This window comes from Ambystoma mexicanum, chromosome 12, assembly GCF_040938575.1.
Source record: "Ambystoma mexicanum isolate Mex_15411 chromosome 12, UKY_AmexF1_1, whole genome shotgun sequence".
Lineage (NCBI taxonomy): Eukaryota > Metazoa > Chordata > Amphibia > Caudata > Ambystomatidae > Ambystoma > Ambystoma mexicanum.
This window is the reverse complement of record NC_090936.1, coordinates 168,563,916-168,585,898: the sequence shown is the minus strand read 5'-3', so window position 1 is coordinate 168,585,898 and position 21,983 is coordinate 168,563,916. Positions and strand designations below refer to the sequence as shown.

Here is a 21,983-nt window from a genome sequence, read left to right as displayed (position 1 = left end):
TTCAAAGATGGAATGCTAGAGTGGGGATGCTAACTTTGCTTCCTGCCCCTTTGCAGTATTGAAAGTAACTGAAAATGTGCCAGAGCACTAAATCAAGGAGTACAAAAAATGTTATGCCTTACTTTTGTGCCTTGATGTACAACTATGATCCATGTAAAATAGTCCCCTTTGGATACTTTCTACACAAAACATGTTAGTGCAAAGGGCCTAACCTTGGCCATTTCATGTAGGGATGTTGTTATGCATGACCTGATGCAGACATTTAAATGTTTTATTAATGCTTCGATGAAAGCTCTGAAGGTAGAAATGGGAAAATCCCTAAATAGTGTGCTGTCTAGCTTTAAACAAACGAGGAAAGAAGCGGATTGTTCTTTGCCAGGAGAGTGCGATATTGACTATATGGTCATCAGTTCATCCACTAAATGTCTCTAAACCTCCAACAATAAATGTGAGCCTCAGAGGCATATAAACTAGCTAGCCTCACAGTGAGGAGATGCTATTAGGGTCAATCAGCTCCTAACTAGGGTAAGGTGGGTTGTTTGAAGGTCATAACACAGCTGTTTTTGTAGGCTTTATTATTCAGCTCCTGAATTTACACAACGTGTATACCTTGACTGTCAGAACCTCTCATACATGTGTGAACAATGGTTGTTCCCCATATGCTCAGAATATGAAGTGCTGGTTCTAGATGGTGCAATGGAACGGCTCCAAAACCTTTACAAGTAATAAACGGCTCAATGCAAATCAAGGGAGATAGCAAGCCAATTGGCTTCAACAGACAGTGGCATAGGCTACATATTTAATGTGTCATCTTATTAGCTGTTGGGTAATATGTTGTGTTGTTGCAATTTATGGATTTTGTGCTGTATTGGGAATCCTCATTTGCATTTTTCTCCATGCGATCGTTTGTTTAAGCATTAGAATTAATGATTCTGTGATTACATACCAGTTATCTTCATTACTCCAAGCCCTATTCTTCCTCATCCCCTCATGAGTAAAGGCTGGGACGAGGGAATGTGGCGTAATACATTCTGTATACATTAAATATTATCGTTTAAGCACATTTAAAGAATACGAAATACCATGAGGTTATTTTGCAAACAATGGTCCACATTATGATCTATGGCACTATACTAAATTGTCTATATTCTGCAGTTACAAAACAAATTATAGTGAAAACCTGAGGTGGAAGGAAGTAGAGCATGGCCATGGCTACTTGATTTACTTCTTTACAAGCCACAGATAGCAAATCAAACAGCTGAAAGGGTTATGAGTAATTAAAACCTGGGTTGGTCTCCCAGTTTAAGGATGCAACACTACACAGAGGGTCAATAGCTTTGGGCTAGACTGCACAAAAGCACCCAGAATCACCATAAGTGGAAAAGGTTGCTTTAATGTGACAGGCCACAGCTGGCACATCACGAACCTGGCTCCTCTGCCTTACAGACTAACCAAACCGTCAAGACACCTAGTTAAACACACTGCTCCGCCCCTCATTCTCTCCCTTCAAAGATTCCTTCCCCCTTCAATTTCCAACTACATCCATGACCTTTCCCCGAACCAACGGCCTGCCTCTTCCCTTTCTTTTACAGTGGGCTAGCCTCACTGTACGAACAGCACTAACCACACCCTTTACCAAGACAATAATCCTTCTGCTTCAACTAACCCATCATTTGACTGACCATGTACCCGCCAAACAGAAAAACCCTTCCTAGAGGTGCGCTTTCTGACCCTACCTCCTCTCAAATTCTTTTCCTTTGAACACTCCCCTCCAGAACATCCCGACACCAAATCATATAGTACTCATCACCTTTTGATGCAGTGAGATGTACCTAGTCTTCCCTGAACAAGCAACATTCACCACACCTAATATCCAGGTGCTATATCACGTGTATCCCCCATCCCTCCGCCCCCCCCCCAAACTCACAGAGTTTATTCATTACCTTACTTAATTCCCTGGTCTTTTCCCCTACTGCCACCGCTTACCAGTACCCCTCATGGCAGCACTCGGTCAAATATAACAACCCCCACAGCCCATTCTTAGTTCATAAAGTCCTTCTCAGCATTCTTGCCCCCAAGCATGAATTGATATTGCCCTCTGCACACCACGGCCTACCTACCTTCGACAACATTAATAGCAGTTGATCCCCCTAAGCCTGCAAACCCGACCATCTCACAACATATCTTCATAGCTGCAACCCGCTGTGTAGCAAAACCCTCATTCCCTCTGGTTTCCCTGCCACCCTTCAGCAGCAAGTTATCACCTTGTCTCCTCTCAGGAATTCGCTAAATTCCCTGCAACGCATCTGCAAATAGAAACATGGTAAGAACCATGTCACACCTCCTCTCCCTCCCCCATTTACAGCACCAAGCCCCTCCTCATTCAACGCACGTACAGCTAATTGCTATAAACCCAATTACACACCCTAGTTCCACCCCGCTGAAACTTAAATCTCCAACTCCTTGTCCCTACTCTTCTTCCCCACAGATAAAGCTCCCATCACTGGCGTAATAGGGCCCAAGCGGTGCGAGGGGTGGACGGCCCACCAGCACATCTCCTGGGAGGGAGCCCCACTTGGAGAAAAAAAAAGAAATAATTTTTTTTCAAAAATAAAATGTTTTTTTTTCTTTATGAAGGCAGTGCGACTACAAAAAGAAACTTTCTTTTTGAAGTCTGCGGATCCCCCCCACCCCATGCCATGGAAGACCCTAGGCTGGAGGCCTCCATGTCATGGGGTGGGGTGAACCCTATGACTTCAAAAAGAAACAGTCTATTTTTTTAAGTCAATCTGCTTTCATAAAGAAATTTCCTCCGTTATGGTTCTGTCCTTAACAGAAATAATTTCTTTATGAAGTCAGAAAGACTTCAAAAAGAAACAATTTCTTTTTGAAGTAAACATGGCTCCCCTCAACCCCATGAGGTGTGTGTGTGAGTGCATGGTGAAAGGGTGCACACTTAAATGGATGGATGGCTGGGTGTGCATGTGTGTATATGGTGAATGGTGTGTGTGTGCTTGCATTCAGCGGTGCAACAAAACCTACATTTCAGGGGGGCTAACCCTTCAAATGTTGGGAGAGGTGCTAACTTCACAGGCCGTGGGGGAGGGGCATACTTATTTGTGTGGGGGCATCGAATTTCTTTACGCATTTTAATGACTATTCTAGTGCAGCTTCAATGTTACAAGCAGTTAACTCTCTCCTTTAAGGTTTAAAGCTCCCACTTATGGACTGCTACGAGAATGAGTGGTCTCCTGTTCCCCCTCTACCCTTCCAATCACTCCCCTAGTATGAAAGTACTAAACCAACATCACGATTTCAATTGCCTAAAAAATTTGGCATTTTAATGCAGATACTAACAGTGACATGCTTTATGTTAGTAATTGCTGGGGTCTTGTTAACAGCGAAACCCAGGTGCCATTTAACATCTTGGTCCTGTTCTTTTCGGCAACTCCTCTGAAGGTCAGCCAGGCTGAGTCAACATAGCCCAACTTTCCAGAGGGGACTGGGGGGGGGGGGTGGGGGAGAGTGCTGAATCCCAGTCAACTCAATGGTGTTGCACCACTACTTGTGTTGAATGCCTTGATTACTTACTGGTAATCTTTATTTATCTTAGCCCTATTCCTCCTCGTCCCAGTACTTGTGTATGAGGCACTCTGCCTCATACACAAGTACTGGGATGAGGTAGAGGTACATGGATGTAATTCCTGATTTAGCTACCTGTAATCTTAATTACTCCTAGTCCCGCTCTTCTTCATCCCAGTGCTTACCCTTTGAGGCAAGGAGCCTCATACGTAAACTCTGTAACAAGAAAGAGGGACGTGGAGGTAATTCTGGGCCAAGGAGCTGATTTTAGAGGTTGGGTTAGGGGTGGGAGGGAGAGGGGATGTGGGTGGGGGCGGTGGGGAATTGTGCGACAAATCATAATGGTTGTCCATGTCTAGGCTAAGCAGGCATGATATGTGGTATTAGTGGCTAGAGAGGCATTTTGGTGCAGCCAGTCTAGTTATTCCTCGGTTTGGTGGGACTTTTTTTAATAACTGGGCATTTCTGATAAAGCAGTCTTGCTAAGTGTAATTACCTGGCTAGAATGGCATTTGGGAGCTGCCAGACGAGCTGTTTCTTACTGCGGCATTGTATATTTTTCAGGGCACCTGTGATAAAATGATATGATATAATATAATTCATTTATAACGCGCCTGTACACAAGTGTTTCTAGGCGCGACAAGACGAGGGAGGGAAGATAGAGTGAGAACAAGACAAACGATCTTATTAGGCCTTGTGTCATTCAGATCGTGCAGGTGTGAGAACGAGAAGTGTAAGGGGAAAGGGAGGGGGGGGACTGCAAGGGAGAGGGATGGGGAAAACAGAACAGCAATTCTCTGAGTAAGTGCAGCTAGGGCAGCACGTTTCTGTGCAAGGAGAACAAGGGACTGCAGGGTTACAGTTACAGCCCCTAAGTGCGTAGTAGGCCCAAAGGCAGTGCAGGGGTGACTGATCAGAAAGAGTCTGGACTCAGTGAGACCCTGAGGGTAGCCAAGTAACCAGTCAGTACAGCAGACAGGTAGGACAGGTAGGCCAGCAGGGGAGGGAGAGAGAGAAAGCAGCGGAGAAGAGGGAGGTTTTTAGCTGCTTCCGGATCTTCAGGTGGTCCCGCTCAAGTTTGAGAGGGACAGGGAGGCCTTTCCAGAGGGAGGCACCTGCAGACGAGAGAGATCTACCACGCCCACTCTATGCATGGAGAAGCAACTAACCCTTAGAGAGTTGGAGGTAGCTGAGTGAAGGGCTTGAGAAAGGAAGGTATCTTGGAAGAGAACGTTGGATGTAGTGTGGGCCTGAGTCCAGAAAGCTTTGTGGACAATGCAAAGGGTCTTGAACTTGATCCTTGCAGCAACCGGGAGCCAGTGGAGAGAGTTCAGGGCTGGAAGGATACAATCCCTTGGCTTGAGGCCAAGGATAAGTCTTGCAGTCCTGTTCCGGATTAGTTGCAAATGGCAGAGAGTAGAGGAAGGTAGGTTGAGAAAGAGGCTGTTGCAGTAGTCCAGCCTAGAGAGAACTAGGGCTCTTCAGACAGTGAGCTTCTGGGGGAAAGTGAAAAAGGGAAGAGTCCCTTTGAGGAGGAGCAGCTGGTAGTGGGACTTCTTGGCGACGTCTGAGATATGAGGAGAGAAAGAGAGTGGAGTCAAAGATGGCAACAACGTATTTTGCCTAGCAGGAAGAGGGCCCAAGGCGGCCAGAGTGCGAGAGGGAAAGCAGGGGCAGTGGTCCCCAATGAGAAAAATCTCCATCTTACTGGCATTAGGGGAGAGATCGGTGCACCAATCCTGAATCGTGGATAGACAGTCAGTAATGAGAGAGAGCGTAGAGGACTCTCAGGGGAGCCTGAATAAAAGCTGAGGGTCATCCACATAAGAGGAGAAGGTGGAGATCAGGTGGGCCAAGGAGAGGTTGAAAACCAGGGTGAGAGGATGGAGCCCTGGGGAACGCCACATGTATAGAGAGATGTGGTAGAGAGAAAGGGACCAAGTTGAACCTGGGAGGGGTGGTCTAAGAGCAAGGAGGTCAGCCACTCAAGGGTCTGATCCATGATGCCCATGTTCTCATGGAGTTGATTGATCAGGATGGCGTGGTTGACCATGTCGAAGGCAGAGGAAATATCAAGGAGAATGAGGACCGAAGGAATACTGTAATCAAGGTTATAGAGCAGATCTTCACAGGTGTTCAGGAGAGCAGTTTCCGTGCCTCTGGCAGCTCTGAAGCCAGACTGATGGTCATGGAGACAACCAACAGATTTAGTGTGGAGAGTAAGGTGGGAGATGGAGATTGGGCGATAGTTTGCCGGACAGGCAGGAAAGCCAGATGGCTTCTTGAGGAGTGGGTGCACAAGGGAGTGCTTAAGGGGAGAGGGGAACGTCCCAGTGGTGAAAGAGGGATTACAGAAATTGGCCAATGCTGGAGCGAGGGTGTCAATATGGTCCTTGATGGTTCTAGAGGAGCAGGGGAGCACCTGTTTGGACAACACTCTAATAGATCGGACCTGTCTAGAAACCTCATCAGGTGTTGCCAGAGAGAAAGAAGGAAGAGAAGTAGAGATGGCCCAATGGGGGCCAAGAGAGGGAGAGGAGGAGATGGAGGACTGGATGCCCTGAGTTTTAGCGGAGAAGTGAGAGAACAGAGCTATACAGAGGGCCTAGGAGGGAACAGGAGAGTTAAAGACTGCAACAGGATTGACCAGTTACTTGCAGATTTAAAAGAGTTTGTCCATGTTGTTAGAAGCCACAGAGACGCGGGCTTCAATGTGTGTTCTCTTCTTGATGAGTGTTATTGCTTTGACTCGCATTTTGGTGCAACCAGTATAGGTATGTTTACATGTGGCCTGGCATGCTTTACTGTAATGTTATGTGTCTACACTGGTCTACATTGTGCGCCCAGTTGGACATGTTTTCATTGTTGCATGGCATTTTTTAAAAAAATATATATTTTTATTAGTTTTACAAGGTAGTATATGCAACATAATCAACTCCCCCAATTGCCCCTCCCCCCAAACCCCCGGGAATGTCTGCTTCTTTCATTCTATCTGTCCGAGGTGTTCTTCCTGGTCTACTTACTTAAAAAGGTCCAAAATCCTTATCCTGTGTGGGCACCATTGTTCCAGATAGTCACTCTGGAGATATTCCAGGGTATCGCCCCATTCCTCTCGAAATTTCTGATGGGCCCCTTGCATGTTGTAGGTTAGTCTTTCCATTGCCAAATGGGTCCATACCCTTCTTATCCAATCTATGGACATGGGCTGGTGCTTCTGTTTCCATTTTTTGGGCTAATTCTAGCCATGCGCCTATCAGGAATCCCGTGAAGTTCCGTTTTTTTTGTGTTCTGGTAAAATGTTAGTCCTCGGGGTTCCACAGTCCACACATCCATATCTCTTCTCCTACGGTACCCATCGTTGGGAACATCAAGCTCATATGTGCCTTAATATGTCCCCAGAAGTGTTGTATTTTTGGGCATTACCACCATATGTGTCTCCAAGTTCCTTCAAAGCCGCAGCCCCTCCAGCATATTTTTGATGAATTCCGAAACATTTGACTAAGCCTCTCCGGCGTGTAATGCCATTGCAGTAGGATTTTTATCCACATCTCTTGTTTGAATCGCTGTTGTCAATTTTGGTATCATTTTCCATATGTATTCCCACTGCCCTTTGGTGACTGCACAGTTTAACGTGTGGTCCCATTTTTTAATGTAGTTCCATTTCACTTCTTCCGAGGTGTTTATAAATGTATATGTGTTGGATACAAATTTTTTGAAGCCTGTGTGCGTCATTATGTATTTTTCAAATGGGGTTAGCTCCCTTGAGACTGCTTCTTTGATTCTCGGAATGTCCAACCAGTGGTATATTTGGTCATACCAGAATTTGTCTGAGCTCTTAAGTTTTAGCAAGGATGTACAGTCCTCAAATGACCTTATGCTTTGTTCTTCGTGCATATCCCCAACCATTTTACACCCTGCGTCCTCCCATTTCTGGAACGCTCCCTTCTCGAGCCCAGCGGGAAATCAGGGTTTCCGAAGAGAGGCATGTAGGGAGCAGGATCTTTCGTTAGTGTTCCTTTCTATGTGGCCGTATCCCAAATCTCTGGTGGTGTCTTCATGATTTCACCGATTTGTACATTTGGGCGTCTGTGCTTCTTCCCTACCCAGAGCATATGTCTGGTGTGCGTAGTCACTACTGCTCTGTCCTGGGCCGCCCATAGTTTGAGATTTGACTGGTATCCATTCCTTCAGCACCCACAGCTGGGCTGCTGTTACGCTCACCTGGTATCCACGGGGACGCCACCCAGCCAGCTGGTCATTGATGCCCTTCCCAATGGTTCCCTGGTGGTCTTGGTGTCGAGGGGATTCCGCCTGGTTGCTGGAATCGGTGGGCTCTCCGTCCTGCTCTCTGGGCAGGGGAGCGTTGTCTTTTGTGGGCACGGGCGGTCCAGTTACTTCACTGACTGCGGCCCTTGTAGTGTCTTTCAGATAGATCTTATTGCGATTGTTGGTGTCATAATTCTTGCATGACTCTTCTCTATTCTAATGTCTCTTTTTTTTTTATCTCCTTAGGAGCGCGGAGTGTCCGCTTGGAGAACTGGATGTGCTGGTTCTCACCAGGAGATGATGGTGCGCTATAGCGCTATGATGCGGTGAGGAGGAGCTTTGCATAGCGCAGCGATGCCTTGTGCTCACTGACCTGTGCTTTTCTCTTTTCGTAGGTAGCGGTGAGTACCCAGCGCAGATGGAGTTCCGAAGCTGTGCCGGTCCAAAAGCAACCAGCCAGGTAAGTCTAAGCGCTTGGTGGTTGTAATGTCTCTAGTACCTCCGTTAATGATGTCTTTCTCTTTTTCTCAGGTCGGTGAACTCCGCCAACAGAGCTGCCCAGGAGCTGCGAGCAGAGAAGGATGAAGATTGTAGGTAAGATTCTGCTGCTAACGATGTTCTTTGTTTTCTGCAGGTCCGGAATTCGCCAGGTTTGTGAGAAAGATGGACACGGTGAGTGTCACGTTGCTAGAAGCAAAGTAACGCAAAGCGTGTGGTCTTGTTCGTGTGTGATTTAAATAGCCACTGTAAAGTAGTCCAGGTAAAGTAGTTCCTAGGCCACCACACCCAAAACACTAGACCGCATAGCTTGGTTCTCGGAACCCAGCTATGTGGATGCCTCCATGTTGGCTGAAAGCCTAAATAAAGTAGATGACTTTCCTGACTGATGAGACTGGCCCCAAGAGGGCCTGAAAAGTGGATGCCAGGCCTTATTAGTGATCCGAACCCTGATTCCACCTGGCCAATGGGCTTGCCATTGGGGATCAGGGCTGAGGGTCATGACAGCACTCCCCGCCCCCCCCCCCAAGGCCCCTCCCAAGGTGTGTCTTCTGCCTGGTCCAGGTTTGGTTGGGAAGTTCTGATGAAACTTCTTGATCAGACGTGGTGTATGAATATTCTCACTGGGTTCCCAGGATCTATCTTGAGGCCCACAACCCTTCCAGTCGACGAGATAGTACAATTTGGCTCTAGAGTACTTAGAGTCCAGGATGCCTTTGACTTCGAATTCTGGTTCTCCATCTATTAGTATAGGTTGAGGTGGTGTCTTGATTCATGTACCGGGTGCATTGGTTTTAAGAGGGATGCATGCAATACCGGATGGATTTGTAGATTGGGTGGTAAATCCAACTTGACGGCTGCTGGGTTGATAATTGCCTTGATGGTATAGGGTCCCAAATATCGAGGATGGAAGGTCTGAGTCCCTTTGATGGTTACGTATTTGGCGGCTAACCAAACCTTGTCTCCTACTTGATAGTCTGGGGCCTTTTTCCAATGCTGGTCAGCGAAGTGCTTTTGTTTTTCTTTAGCATGAATAAGATGTTCCTTCGCCTTTCTGAACGCTTGAGTGATGGTTGTATGAAGTCTTCACTGCAGGCATTTCCAAGCTGGCAGGAAGGTCAAGTTCTGATGTACGTGGATGTCTGCCATACAAGGTGTAAAAAGGTGTTGGCCCGTGCTAGAATGTACGGAGTTGTTATATGCGTACTCGGCTATCCACAGTAAATCCTTCCAATCTCTCAATTCATGGTGCAGCATGCACCGTAAATGCTGCTCGATGCTCTGGTTGGTCCTCTCGCTTTGGCCATCTGTCTGGGGGTGGTGACTGGTGGATAGCCGGACGTCAATCTGAGCCATTGCGCAACATTTTCTCCAAAAATTGGATACAAATTGGCTGCCTCGATCGGAGACCAGAACTGATGGAAAGCCATGCAGCTTGACAATGTTTTCCAGAAATACTCCTGCTATAGTGGATGCGTCCGGGAGGCCCTTGAGAGGAATAAAATGTGCCATCTTTGAGAACAAATCCACGATTACAAGGATGGTGTTAAAGCCTTGACTCGGTGGCACATCAGTGATAAAGTCGAGGGAAAGTGTGCCATGGAGCGGGAGGGATGTCCAGTGGTTGTAGGAGACCTGATGGTTTCTGTTTGTGATTTATTTTGTGCACAGACGCCGCAGGACTGAACATACTGGACAATATCCTTACGCCAGGTAGGCCACCAAAAGTTTTTTTACCTTGGCTAAAGTTGTAGCGATTCCAGGGTGTCCTTCGATCAGGGAGTCATAACCTGAAATGATATGCTGTTGTAACTCCTTCTCGGGTACATATAGCTGATCCCTAAAGTAAGGTAACTGATCCTTAATGCAATACTGTTCTCCCTGAGTTTGCCATGCGAGGAAAGCATCCGGGTTCATTGACTGTCGAATTTTGTCTCGTAATTCGGCTTGTGATAACGCTGTTGTGATGCCCAAGAGTTGTCTTCAGGTATGATGGGTACCGGGTCTGGAGTGTTATACACCGTTTCATCGATGCCCATTCAAGATAAGGCGTCAGCTTTCCCCATTCTTGACCCCAGGTCGAAAGGTGATCACGTAGTCATTTTCGGCGAAGAAGAGGGCCCACCGTAACTGGCGTGAAGACTGGGCTTTAGCTGTTATGAGATATTGCGGGTTCCGGTGGTCTGTGATCACTGTAGTGGTGTGTCTAGCTCCCAGAAGATAGTGTCGCCACGCCTTGAAAGCGGTCTTGATGGCTAGGAGTTCTTTGTCCGTGATAGCGTAATTAATTTCCGGGGGTGAACATTTTTTTGACCAGAAGGCCACAGGATGCAGCTGGCCAGTTTCTGGGTCCCTCTGTTACAGGAGCGCTCCCATTCCCATACTGGAAGCATCAGTTTCAATGACATAAGGGAGGTCTGGAAGCGGGTGCCGCAGGATTGGAGCGGAGGTGAACCTTTGTTTCAGTTCCTGAAGGGCTCTTTCTGCTTCCTCAGTCCAAGCAAACTTTGTATTACTTTTTCGTAGCAGTACTGTGATCGGGTGCACAACCTGAGAGAAGTCTGGAATAAACCGGCGGTAAACGTTTGCAAAGCCTAGCATGCTCTGTATCCCCTTCACAGATGTTGGTAATGGCCATTTTAGAATTGCGTCCACTTTATGTACGTCCATTCTGATGCCTTTCGGCGAAAGGATGAAACCAAGGAATTCTACTTCGGTGACGTGAAAAAAACATTTTTCCAGCTTTGCATACAAATGATGTAGGCGGAGCTTGATGAGGACTGAATGGACATGCCCGATATGATCTTGTTTTGAGGCTGAGTAGATCAAGATGTCATCAATGTATACTAAGGCGCAAACGTCAATCAGTTCTCTCAAGACACCATTCATGAAATATTGAAATGCTGCAGGAGCGTTACACAAGCCAAAAGGCATGACTTGATATTCAAACAAGCCATATTTGGTACGGAAAGCGTTTTTCCAACTCATCTCTGCTTCAGACCCGGACCAGGTGGTATGCTCCCCGAAGGTCTAATTTGGTATAGATCTGGGCATCTTTGACTCGGTCTAGCATTTCCGGGATAAGAGGCAAGGGTTAGCGGTTCTTCACGGTTATCTGGTTTATTGAGCGGTAATCAATACAGGTCCTCAAGTCCCCTTCCTTTTTCGGTACGAAGAACAAAGGACTGGCTGCTGGGGACTTTGATGGGCGGATAAATCCGTTTGCAAGGTATTGGTCCAAATAGGTTTTCAGGTGAAGGTTTTCTGGTTCGGTAAGAGCGTAGATCCTGCCGCATGGGATTTGTGCCCCAGGAATAAAGTCAATTTGACAATCATAAGGCCTATGCGGCGGCAATGTGTTAGCCTGGTCTTTTTGGAATACATCCTGAAAGTCATGATATTCATCTGGCAAAGTATTAGTTACTCCCAGAGTAGAGGCTCTAATATTGGAAGTCTTGGAGACACAGGAGTCGGGTTCCGGGTCAGGAGAGTAGCAAGTCAGGGAGCAGCTGCTGGAGAAGGTTAATTTCCGTGCCCGCCAGTCTATCAAAGGGTTGTGAGCAACCAACCATGGCATCCCTAGTATCAACCGGAATTGAGGGGCCTTCATAAGATCGAACGAAATAAACTCCCGATACCCATCCTGGCACTGCAAGGTTACTACTGCTGTGCACTGGGTTACTGGTCCGGAGGCAATTTCTGTCCCATCCACGGTCGTCACCTTGTCCCTGTCAGACTTAGAACACAAAGGGAGCCCCATCTCTGCTGCCAACTCTTGATCTATATAGTTCCCAACTGCTCAGCTGTCGATGTACGCTTCTGCGGCATGCATCTTTGACGATTGTTGGTGATTTATTAAGATCACGGGTATCGCAAAGTGTGAGGTCTGTGGCTCTTTATCATCACTCAACAAACTGACCTCTACGGTTGCCGAACTTGGTAGTTTTCTGATTCCTTTACTTCATCCTTTTCTGTGGCTCCGACTGTCCTCCTTGGGGGTTGTATTGGGCAGTCTTTCAGAAAATGTCCTGGTTTTCCACAATACAAATAAAGTTGTTGTTGTCTTCTTTTATCCCGCTCTTGTTTTGTTAATGGAGGTCGTAACCCTCCGATCTGCATGGGTTCTACCGTGTTGTCTGCCCCCCGCGGTGCATTGTCTTTAGGTCGAACATAAAATTATTTAAAAGTCTGCTTTGGACCGGTCTGCTTTTCTGTCCTGCAACCAATGAAGTAGCTGCACGACTAGATTTATGAATTCAGTACAGTCTCTGGGAGGGGGCGGGGGGAGGTCAACTACCTGGACCAAGACATCCTTTAATTTGCATCGTAAGCCTCGATGGAATAATGTGGTTCTTTTGTTTTCTGGCCACCTGACTTCAGCAACCAGTCTATTGAAAGTCGCAATGTATGTTAACAAGTCTTGTTTCCCTGCCGGAGGGATAAAGGTTTGTTATCCACTGCTTGTTCCTGGGTATGGCGAGCAAACAGTTTTTCCATTTCTCTCTGGAAACCCCCCCCATAGTCCTGTAACAAAGGATTGTTATGGGTCACCAACGGCACCGACCAATCCGCTGCACTTCCACTCAAGTATGATAGGATGAAAGCTACCCGAGCTTGGTCATTTGGAAATGCCCCAGGGCGACAAAGGAAGTGAAGGCAACATTGATTTATGAATGCTGCATACCTCCGTGGGTCGCCCGAAAACCTTTCTGGTGGTGCCAGGGGAACTGTTCCAGGCAGCGTGATCTGTACTGTTGTGGGGGTATGAGATGGTGAAACAGGATTTTGCATCGGTGGATTTCCTCTAGGCAGAGGAGTCTGCCCTGCCAGCGATTGCAAGAATTGTCTGCTGATTTAGTCGGTGCGCTCCCTGGTCACTATTAGGTCTTTCTGGAGTGCATTAGTCTCTTGTCGGGCTGAATGAACCTCAGCACGAAGGTCCCCCAACAATTGGGCCAATTGGTCAATTTCTGATGTTTCCATGGCGCCCAGGTGGATTATTTATGTGAGGCTTCGCTTTCTGTTACGCTCACCTGGTATCCACGGGGACGCTACCCAGACAGCTGGTCATTGATGCCATTCCCAATGGTTCCCTGGTGGTCTCGGTGTCGAGGGGATTCCGCCTTGTTGCCGGAATCGGTGGGCTCTCCGTCCTGCTCTCTGAATAGAGGTGCGTTGTCTTTTGTGGGCGCGGGCGGTCCAGTTACTTCACTGACTGCGGCCCCTGTAGTATCCTTCAGGTAGGTCTTATTGCGATTGTTGGTGTCGTAATTCTTGCATGCCTCTTCTCTGTTCTAATGTCTCTTTTTTAATCTCCTTAAGAGCGCGGAGTGTCCGCTTGGAGAACTGGATGTGCGGGTTCTCACCGGGAGATGATGGCGCGCTATAGTGCTATGATGCGTGAGGAGGCGCTTTGCGTAGCGCAGCGATGCCTTGCCCTCACTGACCTGTGCTTTTCTCTTTTCGTAGGTTGCGGTGAGTACCCAGCGCAGATGGAGTTCTGGAGCTGTGCCGGTCGAAAAGCAACCAGCCAGGTAAGTCTTTAAGCGCTTGGTGGTTGTAATGTCTCTAGTACCTCCGTTAATGAGGTCTTTCTCCTTTTCTCAGGTCCCTTCGATCCCGGCGGCAAACTCCACCAATAGAACTGCCCAGGAGCTGCGAGCAGAGAAGGATGAAGATTGCAGGTAAGATTCTGCTGCTAACGATGTGCTTTGTTTTCTGCAGGTCCGGAATACGCCAGGTTCGTGAGAAAGCTGGACACGGTGAGCGTCACGTTGCTAGAAGCAAAGTAACGCGAAGCGTGTGGTCTTGTTCGGGTGTGGTTTAAATAGCCACTGTAAAGTAGTCCAGGTAAAGTAGTTCCTAGGTCACCACACGCAAACCACTAGACCGCATAGCTTGATTCTAGGAACCCAGCTATGTGGATGCCTCCATGTTGGCTGAAAGCCTAAATAAAGTAGCCCCTCAAGCAGATGCCTTTCCTGACTGATGAGCCTGGCGCCAAAGGCGCCAGGACTGGCCCCAAGAGGGCCTGAAAAGTGGATGCCAGGCCTCATTAGTGATCCGAACCCTGATTCCACCTGGCCAATGGGCTTGCCAGTGGGGATCATGGCTGAGGGTTGTGACAGCTGCCTCATAGTATTTTTTGAAGTGTGGGAGTGCACACCCGCCTTCACTTCTTGGGGCTGTGAGGACTGCCCTGGATACCCTCGGGGTTTTCCCTTGCCATATATAAGTCATGATAGTCTTTGTTAGTGCTCTGAAGAAGGATGAAGGGATTCTGATTGGAAGGGCCTGGAATAGATAAACCAGCCTTGGGAGCAACAACATTTTTATCACCGTTATCCTGCCCCACCATGATATTGATAGGGGATTCATCTCGTAATTTCGCTTTGAGTTCGTTGTAGAATTACGGGGTAGTTCTGTGTATAAAGGTCTTGCATTTTCCCTGTCAGTGTTATCCCCAGATATTTCACCCCTGTTTTTGCCATTTTGAGATGTAGAGCCTCTGCCAATTTTTGGGCTTGTGCAGTGTCCCCTGTCAGATCTAAGAGTTCCGATTTCTGTCTGTTAATTTTCAGGCCTGACAGTGCTCCAAATTAGTCCATTTCCTGCATCAACCGTGGGAGAGAGTGTTCCGGGTCCCCCATGGTAACCAGCATATTGTCCGCATAAGCTGCTATTTTGTGGGAATAACCCGCCATGTCTATGCCCTCAATGTGTGTGTTGGCCCTTATTTTTTCCAGCAATGGTTCTAGGAAAATAGCGTATAGGAGTGGGGAGAGCGGGCATCCCTGTTTCGTCCCCCGTCTAATATTTATCTTATCCGATAGGCTCCCATTCACTGCCACTCGTATGCTGGGGAGTTGTAATTTACTTTCACCATCTGGACGTATGTTTCCCCCAAACCCATCTTCTTTAGTGTTTTAAAAAGGAATGACCATTCTACCCGGTCAAACGCTTTTTCGGCGTCCAGTGCAAGAATTATCGCTGGCGTTTGTTTGATCCCTGATTTTCCACCAGATGTACTACTTTCCTAATGTTGTCGTGAGTCGGTTTACCCAGGACAAAACCTCCTTGATCTTGGTGGATTAGTTTCGGGAGTACCTGTTTGAGTCTAGAGGCCAATATTTTAGTGTACAATTTAGCGTCTAGGTTTATCAGGGCTATGGGACGACAGGAATTGGGGAGCTGAGGGTCCTTCCCTGGCTTTTGGAGAACTAGCAGTTTTGCCTCATTCATCGATTTTGTAATGTCCCACTTATTTTTGAAAGAATTAAATAAATTTGTTAGTATGGGAACTAGTATATACTTATAGAATTGTGCGGTGAACCCGTCGGGGCCTGGGGATTTGTTCCTTGGTAGATCCCTTTTTGCTAACATGAATTCTTCCTGCGTGATTTCCTCGCCAAGCATTTGTCTATCCGATTCAGTTACGGTTGGGAGATCGATGTCATTCAGATATGTAGTTTGCAGACTCTCGTCTGGTTGGTCAGATGTGTATAACTGCTGATAAAATTGTGCAAATATTTGGCCTCTCTTTCGTTTGTATCTTTCTTTCCCCTCCCTCATTCTTTAACGTCTTTACCGTCCTCTCTTGTTTTTGCCCTTTAAGTTGTCTAGCCAGATATGTGTCAGCTTTATTGGATTTAACATAATACCAGTGCTTTAGTCGTAACGGGTGCCTTTCGGCTTTCTTTGTGCGGAAAGAGTCTAGCTGGCCTTGAACGTGTCTGAGTGCTTTGAGCAGCTTCGGGGTGGATTTCTGAATAAGTTCTGCATGGAGCTTTGCTATGTTTTCCTCCGATTCCCTTTCCCATAGGTCGTTCTGTTTCTCCATTTGACTCTTTAGGGCTATTAAGTGTCCCTGGGTGACTGCTTTTAGAGCCTCTCATTGTGTTTCGCATGGCATTTTTAATAGCAAAGCATTAATGTTCCTGTGCACTATTGGTGACCTGCTTGTATTGGATTGGTGTTAAAACCATTGCAAACACTCTGGCTTTTTAGCAAATTTTTCTCTGAAAGTGTGCTGTATATTTCATTAAAACACATAATAATTTAGCATTTATACAGTGCTACGAACACTGAGGTATCTCAGCGATGCTTATTATTACCCACGGTATACATTACCCACGGTGTCTGGTGCTCATTTATCGACCTCAGAAGGATGAAAGGCTGAGTTTGGCCCTCCTGGGATTCGAACCTTTGTCAGCAGGCTCTGCACAGATGTCAAATTGGGCACTCACTCGCGGTACTATTGGACTAGGAGAAAGATATTTATATCTTTCTCCTAGTGCAGTGTGCGGCATACCCCTTCAACAGCACATTTGTGCGTATTGTGCAAGCGTGATAATCTAGGCCGCTGGGAGTGTGGCGCGACCCGTGATTTGTGCTGAGTCAGAAGGGGTCCCCTCAGCATGGCTCGCAGGGGAGCGGGGGGTCCCCACATTTTGTATTACACCACTGGCTCCCATCCTAAAGCAGCATTACCGGCTTTGACTCCAGAGAAGCTAAAAACCAAGCAGTTCATCACAGCCGGAGTCGAGAGGGAAACCAATAAGAACTGGGCTGTATTGAGTGAGAATCACAGAGTGGCAGGTTTTTTTTAACCAAAACAGATGAACTGTGAATAGACTGTAAAAGGTGTGAAGGGGAGCCCAGCTGCAGAGGGAAACCAGCACCACATGGGTGCTAACTCACAAGACTCTGATCAAGCCCCATATGAGATTAACTACAAGTACCAGAAAGCCGTAGGAAGGCCAGCGAAATAGGGCAAAGTGGTCATACAGAGGGTCAAGAAAAATCCCCGTACATTCGAAAGACTGATATACAAGCACGGTGAAAGAAAGGGAAGTGAATCCCACAGCAAGAGAAAATTGAAAGTAAAGAGGGGTGAGCCACTATCACCCTGTTTGAGAGCCATAGTAAACCCGGTGAAGGGAGGCTAAGAATCAAGAGGGGCCGGGGCCCGGAAGAGGGGATCCAAGGGTGAACCCATTACCAGAGTACTGACAGTCAAGAGAGGTCCGAACCCGGCAGAGGGAGATCCAGGGGTGAAGCTATCATCCACGTTTTAAGAAAAGGAACGGACATATAAAAGTAAGGACTACGAAATGTCAAGGGTCAGCCCAGAAGAGGGGGAACCAGGGGTGAAACCATTACCCTCTCTGAACTTTTGGATTACAATTGAGAAGGGTCAGCGCCCAGAAGAGGGAGACCTGGGGGTGACCCCGTCACCCAGTGAACTTTGGAAACAAAGAAACTTTTGTTTTTGCTATTTGAACACATCAGGCCCTAAGGCAAGAGACTGTCAAAGGAAACGAGACTTGGCCATCGACGGTCCCGAGAACTACCATTGGAACTGTCTTCTCATGCTGGAGAAGCCTGAGACAGTACTGTGCTCCAAGCTCCCACCTTACCCCGTGCACAACACATGGATAAGGAAGGCCCAGGCTACTGCATCCTGACATATCATTTGAGATCACTTCTTTCTTTTGAGAACTATCCCACACCCATTTTTGTAATAGTTGTGAGGTTTGGCAATAGGTTTCTTAGTATAGGCCCTTTATTTTAACACAACGCCACTATGACTGCCTTATTTTTCATTTGATGGTCGACGCTTGATCCCATTTTAGATATAGGTTTAGAATAGGCATTTTTCCAACCCGCATACAACTTGCATTGTTCAATAAACACCCTTCAACTGTGAGCATTTGTGTCCGTCTTACTTGTTGTCACCATGAGTTTCTCACATAGTGCACCAATGCCTTCATGTAATCGCACCCTCTAAATCAATTGGTTAATGATTCTCAATAAATACATACATAAAAAATGTATTTTGATAAATGAATGACCCACATGATATATCAAAAGGTTAAAAAGTAGATTCAAAAATATAGAGAAGGAAGGATATTAACAGCAGTCAACCCATATATGTACTGAGCGCGGTTAGTTGAGGACAAACACCCTTGTTTTCCTTTCCTTAGGTGACCCAGGGAAGTCACCAGAACCTCCACTTCTGCAGCACATCGTCTCTCTTAGCCTCTTACATTGCTAAATTGTAATTCCAAGTGTTTACAGACTCCGCCATTAGTTTCCCTACCGCTGCAAGCAGTGTACCATATATAATGCTGTAATAGAAGCAGTTGACATCTATCAGCAATTTTCCGTATATCTACTGGCAAGCATTTCAGTAACATGTGACCCAAAACAAAAACTCAGTTGACCACCAACGTTATTTGGAAATTGGATTTGTTCAAACCTTAGAGGGAACTGCAGCCTGCTCAAAGCAGGTCCCAGTGCTCATGATTGGTACCTCCCCACTACAAATGCAGCCTTATCATGAACTAATACATACAAGCGGTAATGGTTAAACAATCGGTTGTACAGCGCACCATAGTCTCCACTACAGATAATCTAATAAAAAAAAAATCACAAATAAAGTGCATAGTGCTGTAAATTCTGAATGACAGAATGTCTTGAAAACATTTTCATATAACTGCACAGTTGCATTACACATTTAAATGACAATACCTACTGCTCAATAAAAAGACGAAAAGGACATCATTCTAAGGAAAAAGGATTACACAAAAAGGGCATTGTACAAAGTGCATAGAATCCAAAGTACATGTAGCTCTAGGTGCTTAACATAAGGCGGTTTACAGAATGCCATTAATAAAACATTCATTTTGCACTCTTGCCATTGCCCAGCATGCCAAACCCAATGTTTGCATCGAAGGTTTGATGATATCAACCATGGATAAAGCCGTTGAATAATGGCTGTACCATATTTAAATACAGGCAAACCACTACATGAAAAAAAGAATTATTGTATATGACACTGCAAACAAACATTAACCCACGGACAAACAAGCCATTCCCCTAACCCTATATGGGCCTTAACTTAACATCTAGCAAGTGCCAGAACACATGCAACCAAACCAATCAAACCAGAAAACATCTTCAAAACAAGATCACAAACATCCACACATATGAAACACACAAATATATACATTTTGCAACACTAAGATGTATAGAAATATAGGTTACAATCTTCTTAGAAAAAACCTTGATGGGAAAAAAAAAATCACCCGTTACAAAAAAAACAAAAAAAAAAAAAACTACTAACAACCAACCCACAAACAATTCCTAGTCAGTGGTGACTGAATAGAAAATACATATAAAACACAAAAAAGGAATCAAAACAAGGAACAAAGAAAATGGAAGAGAATATGTAATACCATCTACCTATCAAGTTTCTCGGAAACAAGACCAGACATGAATCTGGCAGACTATTGCAGCCATGCCTTCATTGGTTTCAATATTTTCAAATATTTTAAAATGAAGATTAGTGGTATTATACCATCAACATCCTATAGGAAAGTATATAACTCTTCATCTATATTATGTCCAAGAGGGAATTTGGGTTTCAAGATCAAGTATTTCCCTAGTTTCGTGCTGTCTGAGTAATAATTCTCAGTTCCCACCTCTATTCAAAAGAGGTATACTCTGCAAACCAAGAACTCTGAAACCTGCAAATTCACTGCCATTTACTTATCTAAAAATGTTTTACCATCAGGTATGATTGGTCATTGTGCTTATTGCACGTTTGTGTCAGAGTAGGCACATTTTCAGTTTGCATACCGTGCTGCCAACATACCATTTCTTTGCACGTACATATGAGGGCATACACCACAAATTCAGCATTGCATGACATTTTAGAATTCATTTTCACTGTATGCTTTAACACTGGATTCTCGTACGTGGTACAGTTTTGAGCATATTGGCAAGCTTTGCATTTGGTGCACATATGGAAACCTAGACCTGAAGCTTCCATTCACATTGCCCCACAACCTTTCCGATCCTTTTGTAAGAAGCTAGAAACCAACATGTCTGTAAATGAGGTTGATTTCCAATAAGTGATACTGTGATTTTTAGTCAGTATTTTCACCAAATTCTTTTCAGACTTAGGGACATGCCAGTAGTGGTTAATGATAGTTCTGATCCTCTTAGATATAACAAACCTAGACTCATCTGGGTCCTTGTTGGTTTCCACTACTTCATTTCTAATCTAAGGAGACCCTCCCTTTGCATATTACATACTTTTAACTAGGCACGTTCTATAACTTTCTTGGAGCACAGCTGGTCTCTGAAACCCTTAGCAGTAATTTTACTTTATGCATCAAATAACTGCAAGGTAGAGCAGTTTCCCTGCACTCTCAAATATTCGCCATATAGCATACTCCAAATCAAACTCTTCGAGTGGTTGTGGGTGGCATGCAGGGCAGCATTAGACCCAGTGGGCCTTCTGTACAGGTCAGTTTCTATTTATCTAGTTGCGGTCTAACTATAACAACCCAAAAATACTACACTATTATGGCTGTGGGACTCAGTGAATTTCTGATTCAGGGTATTTTCATTCAGAGCTTTAACAAACTCTTACCACTCACTCTCTGTCCCCTTCCAGATAACGAACAGATTGTCTATAAACCATAATATGATCCTATCTGTGTACTGGATGTTTCCTTCTGACCATGCTATGAACTAACCCATGGTTAGGTTTGCATATTTTGGATCAAATGTGGAACCCAATGCAGTACCTTGCAGTTGTCTGTAACACCCCCCATTAAACAAAAAAGTGTTGGTCAAACACAGCTCGATCATGCCTAAAATCATTTCATTATATTTTTTAAAAAATGTAGTGATCTGGTGTTGAGATAAAATTGACATGCAATTGAAGTATATATAGAAAGCACATCCATTGTAGTAAATAAGTAACCAATTTCCCATGGAATATCATCGATTTCCCCTAGGAAATACTTAGTGTAGCTCCAAAACTAAGGTAAGGTAGAAACAAATAGAAGTAACACTCTATCCACCAATCTTGAAACATTCTCAAATAATGAACCAAACAACGCCACAATGGGTCACCAATTTGTTGTACACTTTCAGGAGAAGGTATATCATCGGCATTACTGAATGTCGAGTGAATAAAAATCTTGTTGCTCATCCAGCAACCCATGCATTTTCCAATGATTTAGAAAAGCATCAAGTGCACTATCCATTTCAACAATAGGATTACTGGGTCATACACCATCACAGAGAGGGTCATTCAATTGTCTATCAGCTTCTCGAATATAGCCTTGCCTGTTCATTAGGACTACATGCCTACCCTTTCCACAGCGTTTAATTATACGGTTTGGAAGATCTTGTAATTCTTTCACTGCCTTTCTTGCTTTTATATTAAATTGTTGAGTTTCTTCAATGTTATAGGTTTCCTCATTTATTTAAGGTTACTAATGACCAGGCTTTGAAAAGCTTCAATGTAACCTCGAGATGGTGCAGTGGGCTTAAACTTCGACTTACTCTTTAACTGAGATTTCTTACACCAGTCAGTATTGATACCAGGTTCCTCCCAACCCACTGGACTCTGCATGTCCTCCATTCCTAGTTGTTTTGCTAAATGCATCAAACTGGGGAAAAGCACAATATATTTAATGACAATGTGTTTTGCCCGCTTGCGAAGTATGGATTGGTTAGGAAAAAACTTTGAACACGAATTTTGGAAGAAGTCGATACGATCTTGTACATAATCATAAACCAAGGTTGGGTATAAATTCAAACTCAGATTCAACACC

At 45.4% G+C, this 21,983-nt stretch overlaps 1 protein-coding gene across 2 annotated transcripts in view; it reads right to left on the bottom strand.

Annotated features, from left to right (window-relative positions):
• Window positions 1-21,983, bottom strand: part of LGR5 (leucine rich repeat containing G protein-coupled receptor 5) — a 2,032,903-nt gene that overhangs the window by 1,980,409 nt on the left and 30,511 nt on the right. The window lies entirely within an intron of this gene.